The sequence below is a fragment of the Sciurus vulgaris genome (genome assembly GCF_902686455.1).
Source record: "Sciurus vulgaris genome assembly, chromosome: 8".
Lineage (NCBI taxonomy): Eukaryota > Metazoa > Chordata > Mammalia > Rodentia > Sciuridae > Sciurus > Sciurus vulgaris.
Window position 1 is genome coordinate 51,424,327 of NC_136468.1, and position 7,199 is coordinate 51,431,525.

The 7,199-nt window shown below is 42.8% G+C and overlaps 1 pseudogene across 1 annotated transcript; it reads right to left on the reverse strand.

The window, feature by feature from the left end:
* Window positions 1-6,555: 6,555 nt before the first annotated feature.
* Window positions 6,556-6,941, reverse strand: LOC306667822 (small ribosomal subunit protein bS21m-like; annotated as a pseudogene). The gene has a single exon. The product of its transcript is annotated as a small ribosomal subunit protein bS21m-like (transcript).
* Between the last annotated feature and the right edge of the window lie 258 nt (window positions 6,942-7,199).

Genomic DNA, 7,199 nt, shown 5'->3' on the forward strand with positions numbered 1-7,199 from the left:
TAATGTGCCTTGGTGTGGGTCTGTTGTAATTTTGTGTATTTGGAGTCCTGTAAGCCTCTTGAACTTGATTTTCCATTTCATTCTTCAGATTTGGGAAATTTTCTGATATTATTTCATTGAATAGGTTGTTCATTCCTTTGGCTTGTTTCTCTAGGCCTTCCTCAATCCCAATAATTCTTAAATTTGGCCTTTTCATGATATCCCATAGTTCTTGTAGATTCTGTTCATGATTTCTTACCATCTTCTCTGTTTGTTCAGCTTTGATTTCAAGGTTAAATATTTTGTCTTCAATGTCTGAGGTTCTGTCTTCCAGGTGTTCTATCCTATTGGATATGCTTTCTATGGAGTTCTTAATTTGGTTTATTGTTTCCTTCATGTCAAGGATTTCTGTTTGTTTTTTTTTCAATATCTCTAACTCTTTATTGAAATGATCTTTTGCTTCCTGTATTTGCTCTTTTAACTGTCGATTGGTGCGATCAATCAATGCTTGCATTTGCTCTTTCATCTCATCATTCAATGCTTGCATTTGCTCTTTCATCTCCTCGTTTGCTTCTCTGATCATTTTAATTATGTACATTCTGAACTCCTTTTCTGTCATTTCTTCTGCCATGCTGTCATTGGGTTTTATTGATGTAACATCTAGATTTGTTTGCAGCATTTTCTTTCCTTGTTTTCTCATGTTGTTCAGATATCAGTGGACCGCTGAGATATTGCAGATTTCCTCTGTTGATTTACAATGACCCTGAAGATTTCTATATATATCCCCTCTTAGCCTTCAGTAGGCTGAAGTCTTGGAGGAGGTTGATAATGCGGTGCTCCACAAGGAAGCTGCCTCTCTAGGAGTGGTGGCCTTCAGGTGGGGTATATTCCCTGCTAGTGGGCAGAGGTGCCTCCACTTGTTGACCAATGGTCATCCAAAGGGGACCTAGGCTGTGGGCTGAGGCAAGGCCTGTTAGGGCCTGAGCCTCTGGTTTTACCGTCCTTGTGGGAAACCTCACCCAGCAGGGAAGACTCACCTGGTGGGGAGGTCTCGCTGGTCAGTTTCCTCCTAGAGGTTCCCCTCAATTTACATCTACTGCCTGGGCTGGGCTGCCTTCCTCTGCAAAGTTTCCAGGGGCCCGGCCCTACCTCCTGGGCCTGGGAGCCTCACCCTTCGCAGATGAATCTCCTTAGGCTGCCCCTCCTCAGAGAATTTGCCCATAGGCCTGGAACCTTCGCTCCGCCCTAAGCCTGTCTCTGTGCGGCTCTTCCACCCAGAAGCCTCCTAGATCCTGGGACCCTGTTCTGCACCTAATCGCCTGGCTGCGTGGCCCCTCCTCTGAGCAGCCACCTGTGGCCCCGAACAATCGCTCTGAGTCCCAGAGACCCGCCCCAGGCCTCTTCCTCCAGACAGCTGCCCAGTATGCCGGTGCGGTCACTAGGAGTCCAAGAAACTCACTTCGTGCCTCCTCCTCCCACCAACCACCCGTAGCCCGGGGCAATCAATCACTCCGAGTCGAAGTGACCCTGCCCGTTCCTCCTCCTTCTCCAGATAACCCCCCGGGTGTTCAGGAGCAGTCCCTCTGAGTGGCTCTGAATCCACGTGACCCGCTGCACGGGTCCTCTGGGCCACCGCCCGGAGCTCTGGTGTGGTCCCTCAAGACCAAGCGTCCCACCACGCTTCTCCTCCAGGCAGCCCCCCTGTGTTCAGGAGCTGTCACTTTAAGACCAAATAACTCACCACTCGCCTTCTCCTCTGAGCAGCCGCCTGGAGCGCTAATGCAGTCACTGCGAGTCCAAAGGACCCGCCGCGCTCCTTCTCCTCCTTCTCCTACTCCTCCGGGCAGGCCCCGGGGTTCAGAAGTGGTCAGGGTCCAAACAGCTCGCCACGCAGCCCCTTCTCTGGCAACCGCCTGTAGTTCCCGTATAGTCGCCCGAATCCAAGCGGCTGCTCCTCTTCCTCCTCGTCCTCAGGGCAGGCCCCGGGGTTCAGAAGCGTCGTTCTGATTCCAAACAGCTCGCCGCGCGGCTTCTCCTCTGGCAACCGCCTGCAGCTCTGGTGCAGTCTCTCCGAATCCAAGTGGCCACGCTCCTCTCCTCCTCCTCAGGGCAGGCCCCGGTGTCCTGAGTCCACACAGTTCTCCCCGCCTCTCCTCCCCCGGGCAGCCGCCGGAGCCCCAGTGGCTGCTCCGAGTCCCAGCGCTGTGCCGCCGGCCTCCTCTATGGCGCTCCAGCGGGGGGAGGGGCGTCTCGCCGGCAGTTCTACTTCACAAAGTTTCCTGCGTTCCGGGACCCCCGTCCCATCCGGGATGCCCCCCCAGGGGGTGAGAGTCACCCGGCTACTTTGAGTTGGTCCCAAGCGTCTCAATATCTCCTCTCTTGAATCCTGAGTTCTGGAGCAACACGTAATGCAGCCACCCTCTAGGCCGCCATCTTGAAAACCCGGGAAACCTTTTAAGGATAAGGACTGCATCTTATCTTCGTGTTCCCAGTGCTTAGTATTGTTCCTGTCATTAAAAAGGCAATGAATCCATCTTCACTAAAGAGGAAATGAATGTTTCCAGGTCTCTAGTGTGGTGTTTCTACTGACCAAGTAGAGAAGATTTAGAGAGTAACTAGTTTCAGGACTGGGAAGATAAAGCCTTCAACTTTAGATATATTGATTTGAAAAATTCACAAGAGAATATTTAATGGGAGAAGTTTTCAGAAGCTAAGTCTGAGCCATGAGAGTTCCGAGCTATAGACTTGAAAATTACAGGTACCTCTTTGGAAGTTATCAATATAGAAATGATAATTGAAGATATGGAAAGAGATACGTTTTTAGAGGAATTGAGTATAAAAATATTGGATAATCAAAGAGGTAAAAGCTAAGCCAGTGAAGAAAATGGACAAGGAGCAGTCACAGAAAAGGACATCTGGATAGTAGTGTCACAGAATTAGAGAGGGGAAATAATTAAAAAAATAGGAGATCATTAACTGTGCCAAATGCTGAAAAAAGATTAAGAATAATGAGAACTGAGAAAAATTCATTAGTTTTAGCTTCAGAGTTAGTCATTTGTGACCTTCAAGATAGATATTTCAGTGGAGTGTGGGCAGAGAAAATCTAATCTGAGGTGTTTAAATAGAGATTTGGTGACAGTTTAGTGACAGTAAGAGAGGTGATGTGTAGACAGTATTAAATTTGGCAAGAAAAGGAAAGAAATTCAAAAGTGGCATAGAAAATCAGTAGGATCAACAAAGACTTATTACTGTGCTTTTAAAATGAGACCTTTTTAATGGATTTAGTGTTCTATAGCTTGAGTATTTAGCTTACAATTCAGTCTAGAGCTGTAACAAAGGAGGCAGTTGAGTTACAAAGGCACAGAAATTATGTGACATTTGACTTAATAAATCAGAGGTGTGTCCTATTGAGTGCTAGAGAATGGCTCTATGGCTAGCATTGGAAAAGAGAAATGGAGGATAAGGGATGAAGAAAAAATGTATGGTGAAACAAAAATTGTTAGGTCAGGTAGTAGAATCACAGCATGTTGGGTCAGGAAGGGTCTGAGCAAACCTCTCAATTTACAGATGAGGCAGCCGAAGTTCAGAAAGGAAACTTGGGAGTTCTATGTATTAATGAAAACCATCTGAACTGTTTGGTAAGGGGATGAAAGATTTGTTTTCCCTTTTCCTCAGCTTGAGGGGAATTCTATGGCATTATTATTGTTCCCCATGGGGGTATTGGATTATAGACAAAGAGTTACTGTCTGCCCCTCACCTGAGGATGTTGCTGACCTGAGTGGAGTATTGTCCACATTTGGAAAAGAGTCTCCTTCTCAGACAACTGCTAGAACCAATTTGGTTGTGTTTTGCCAATAGGGTAGAGAAATGTAGACCCATATTGTTGCCTCCCCAGGGTTATCATTAGCCAGACCAGCTGTCTAACAAGCTAACAAGCTAACAAGCCTTTGGCTATAGAAGCCAACCTTACTGAAGAAAGACTGTTTATAAAAATAAGCCTCTTTTCTTTTCAAGTTGCTTTGCTGGAATGATACCTTGGCCCTTTGAATTAGCTCTTGTAGAAATATCAGGCTGGATCATTTAATCTTCTCAGTCAATACCTTATCACAGGTTTTTAAAATGTCTTCCCCTGTGTGATCAATTTGGTTCTGTTGAAGACAATGATAAACACTGCATTTCCCTACACATGAAGGATTTTTATGTTGTGGACTCATAATATACTTCACTTTCTACATATGGAATAAACTGGAATTCCTGAGATGGAGAAAAGATGGTCTGTAATGCTGGCCATACCTTGGCTGCCGGCATTCAGGGTGATGAAAGGAATAGTAAGCTGGGAGTTTGATGTCTGGGTGTCTATCTCTATGTAAATATCAGTTTCCTTCTCCAGAAATATTTTTCTTTTTCATTGAGGTTTGGAAATATGATATGTCTCATGTGCTAGCAGCTCATATATATGTTACATATATGTATATGTTATATCCACACACACATCAGAATTCATTAACTACACTTGGAAATCTCATATGCAGAGATAATAGACAATAGAGTTGAAGGACAGAGGGAAAACTGTGTGACAGAAGCATAGAGTGTTTATTAAATTTTTTGAGGAGGTTATTTGAACTGTTTTCTTCTGACCTTATCTTTTGTCTCCCACACTGTTATACAGTTTTTACATTATCATTCTAGACAGCACTGTAAAACCTGAGGCAGCCCATTTAGAAATCTCTCTTAACATATTAAACTGAATAGCAAGTAGATAATTTCAATCATAATTTGCAGCCAATAAAAACCTTCCAGAAACAGGCAGATTCTCAGAACCTTTGAAGGCTTCCTTTTTAACTACAGAATTCTATAGGACATTAAAATCAAGTTCAGACTGTAGAAGGAAGTTCTCTGGGTGGCACAGATGAGAAAACATCTCAGGGTCTTTCAAAATCATAAATACAGGCATAGTGCTGTGTTTTAGTTATGGACTGAGAGTTTGTCTTCAGTCCTTGTTCTAAACAGTAGTCAAAAGTTGACTACCAGTAATACTGCCTCCTAGAAACAGCTTGCATAAGATGTTGAAACAGGAGGTGTATATGGGATAAAAGAAAGAAGATTGGAGTAAGGGCACTAATAAGAGCAAACAACTAGAGTAAAAAAAATCAGCAACAGTTTTACAGTCAAAAAGTTCACAGTGTATTAAATAGATCACTTCCCTGTTTTAGAACAAGACTTCATTAAGCTACTTCTAGGAGAAGCTCTTCTGTTTTAAAATATAACTCTAAAAAAGGAACCATGACCTCCATATATAACCCATTAAAATATTGAGTAAGTCTTCCTGCCAAGATTCAAGTTCATCCGTTTTGTCATAACCAAGTCAAACTTATTCTGATTTAGATAAACTAGCCCGACACCATCCCTTCGGGTGTAGTCATTCTTATGTGTGTAGACTATAGTTAGGTATTAACTTTTAAGAGACAATAATTCTTTTATCCTTAATTTTTATATACCTTAATCATCTTGTTTGCTTTCCTCTAAACCCTTCAAAGTTCCTTGTATATAAAATATGAGCTTGGCTCTTACCTATGATTATCCTAGGGTCTCGTTTCTTATTTTTTTGTTATTAGAGATTGAACACAGGTGTGCTTGACCTCTGAGCTACACCTCAACCCTTTTAAATTTTTTATTTGTTCTTTTTAGTTATACATGACAGCATAATGTATTTTGACATATCATACATATGTGGAGTATAACTTACCATTTTTGTGTACCCCCAACTCTTTTTAAAAATTTTATTTGAGATAGGGTCCCCCTGAATCACTGAGGCTGGGTTTGAACTTGAAATCCTCCTGCCACAGTCCCTCAAGTAGTTAGGATTACAGGTGTGCAACACTGCGCCTGGCTCATGTTTCTTATTTTGAACTCTAGAATAAACTGTTGGAGCAGTTTTCAATTTTATTCCCTGGCAAAATATGTGATGGATGGTGTACACGTGTGTAACAATGTTGAAGTTTCTTCCAAGACCCAAAGACATGATTAGTGTTGCACATTAGAGGAGGTAGTTCTGCAGAATGTCCAAAGAAGTAAACTGGATTATAGGATTCTGGGAGAGAGGGTGGGGATGATTTCAAGATTATAAGGATTTTTTTTTGCAGTTTTGCTGAGTCCTTATCTTCTTCTGCAAGGAGGGGGTTGAGAGAGTGCATCTTTCTTCATCTCAAATCAAGAGAAAGGAGATTTAACAGATGGCAAAGATAACTTGATATATGTCTTCTGTGGTTGAGGGAATGTAGTTGACTGGTGTCTGATGATTACATGGAAAATCTAAGAGGCAGAGACCAGCTTGCTACCTTCTTTGACCACTCCATGATGTTATGGGACACGTGTAGATAATAAAATGGTTACTTGAGTGAAGGAGATTAACATAGCTATCATTTTACACGGTTACTTTTTTGTGACAAGGTAGCTAAAATCTATTTAACAAAAATTCCTAACAATCTTTTTTTTTTTTTTTTTTTTTAATACGTGATCTGAGTTTATTGTAGAGAAAGAAGTGGAGACAAATGATGTGGGCCTCCAATCCACATCTCAGCAGCCCTGCCATGGATTTGCCTGATTCTTTCGCATCAAAAAGTTGCTCTTTCGAGCCATTTCCAGGTTGTAGATTTGCTGGCAGTTTTCATAGCTCTCCCACTGTCATTTGCAGCAAGGTTTCTTATAGTATCTTTGTCATTAAATGTCCTCAATGAGCCCATCCATGCTGAGGATTCTGTTCAGGGTCCTGTATGCACCTTCCACGTTTCCTTCCTGTACCATTACAGTCCTGGCAATGAACTTCAGGTGTTTTGCCATGACCTTGGATTTAAGTCTTCCCTTTGCAGGATCACCAAAAGGAAGGTTTGGGCTGCGATTCGGAAAAGGAATCTGTGGGTCTTTGGGAAAGGGACAACAGTGCAAACATGCTCCCTCGCCAGGGCCTCCATTACTTCCCAACCACCTTATGAACTCTCACCCGTCGCCCTCAGCACTCTCCCTAACACAATCTAATTAAGCATAGTCCTCATTTTGTACACCAGATCTCTAGACTTTTTCATTGTGCATATCTGCTACTTTGTATCCATTGACCTACATCTCCCCATTTATCCCACCTCCACCAGTGATAACCACCGTTTTATTCCTTATCTCTATGTATTTGAGTTTTTTAAAATTCCACATATAAGTGACATTTTGCA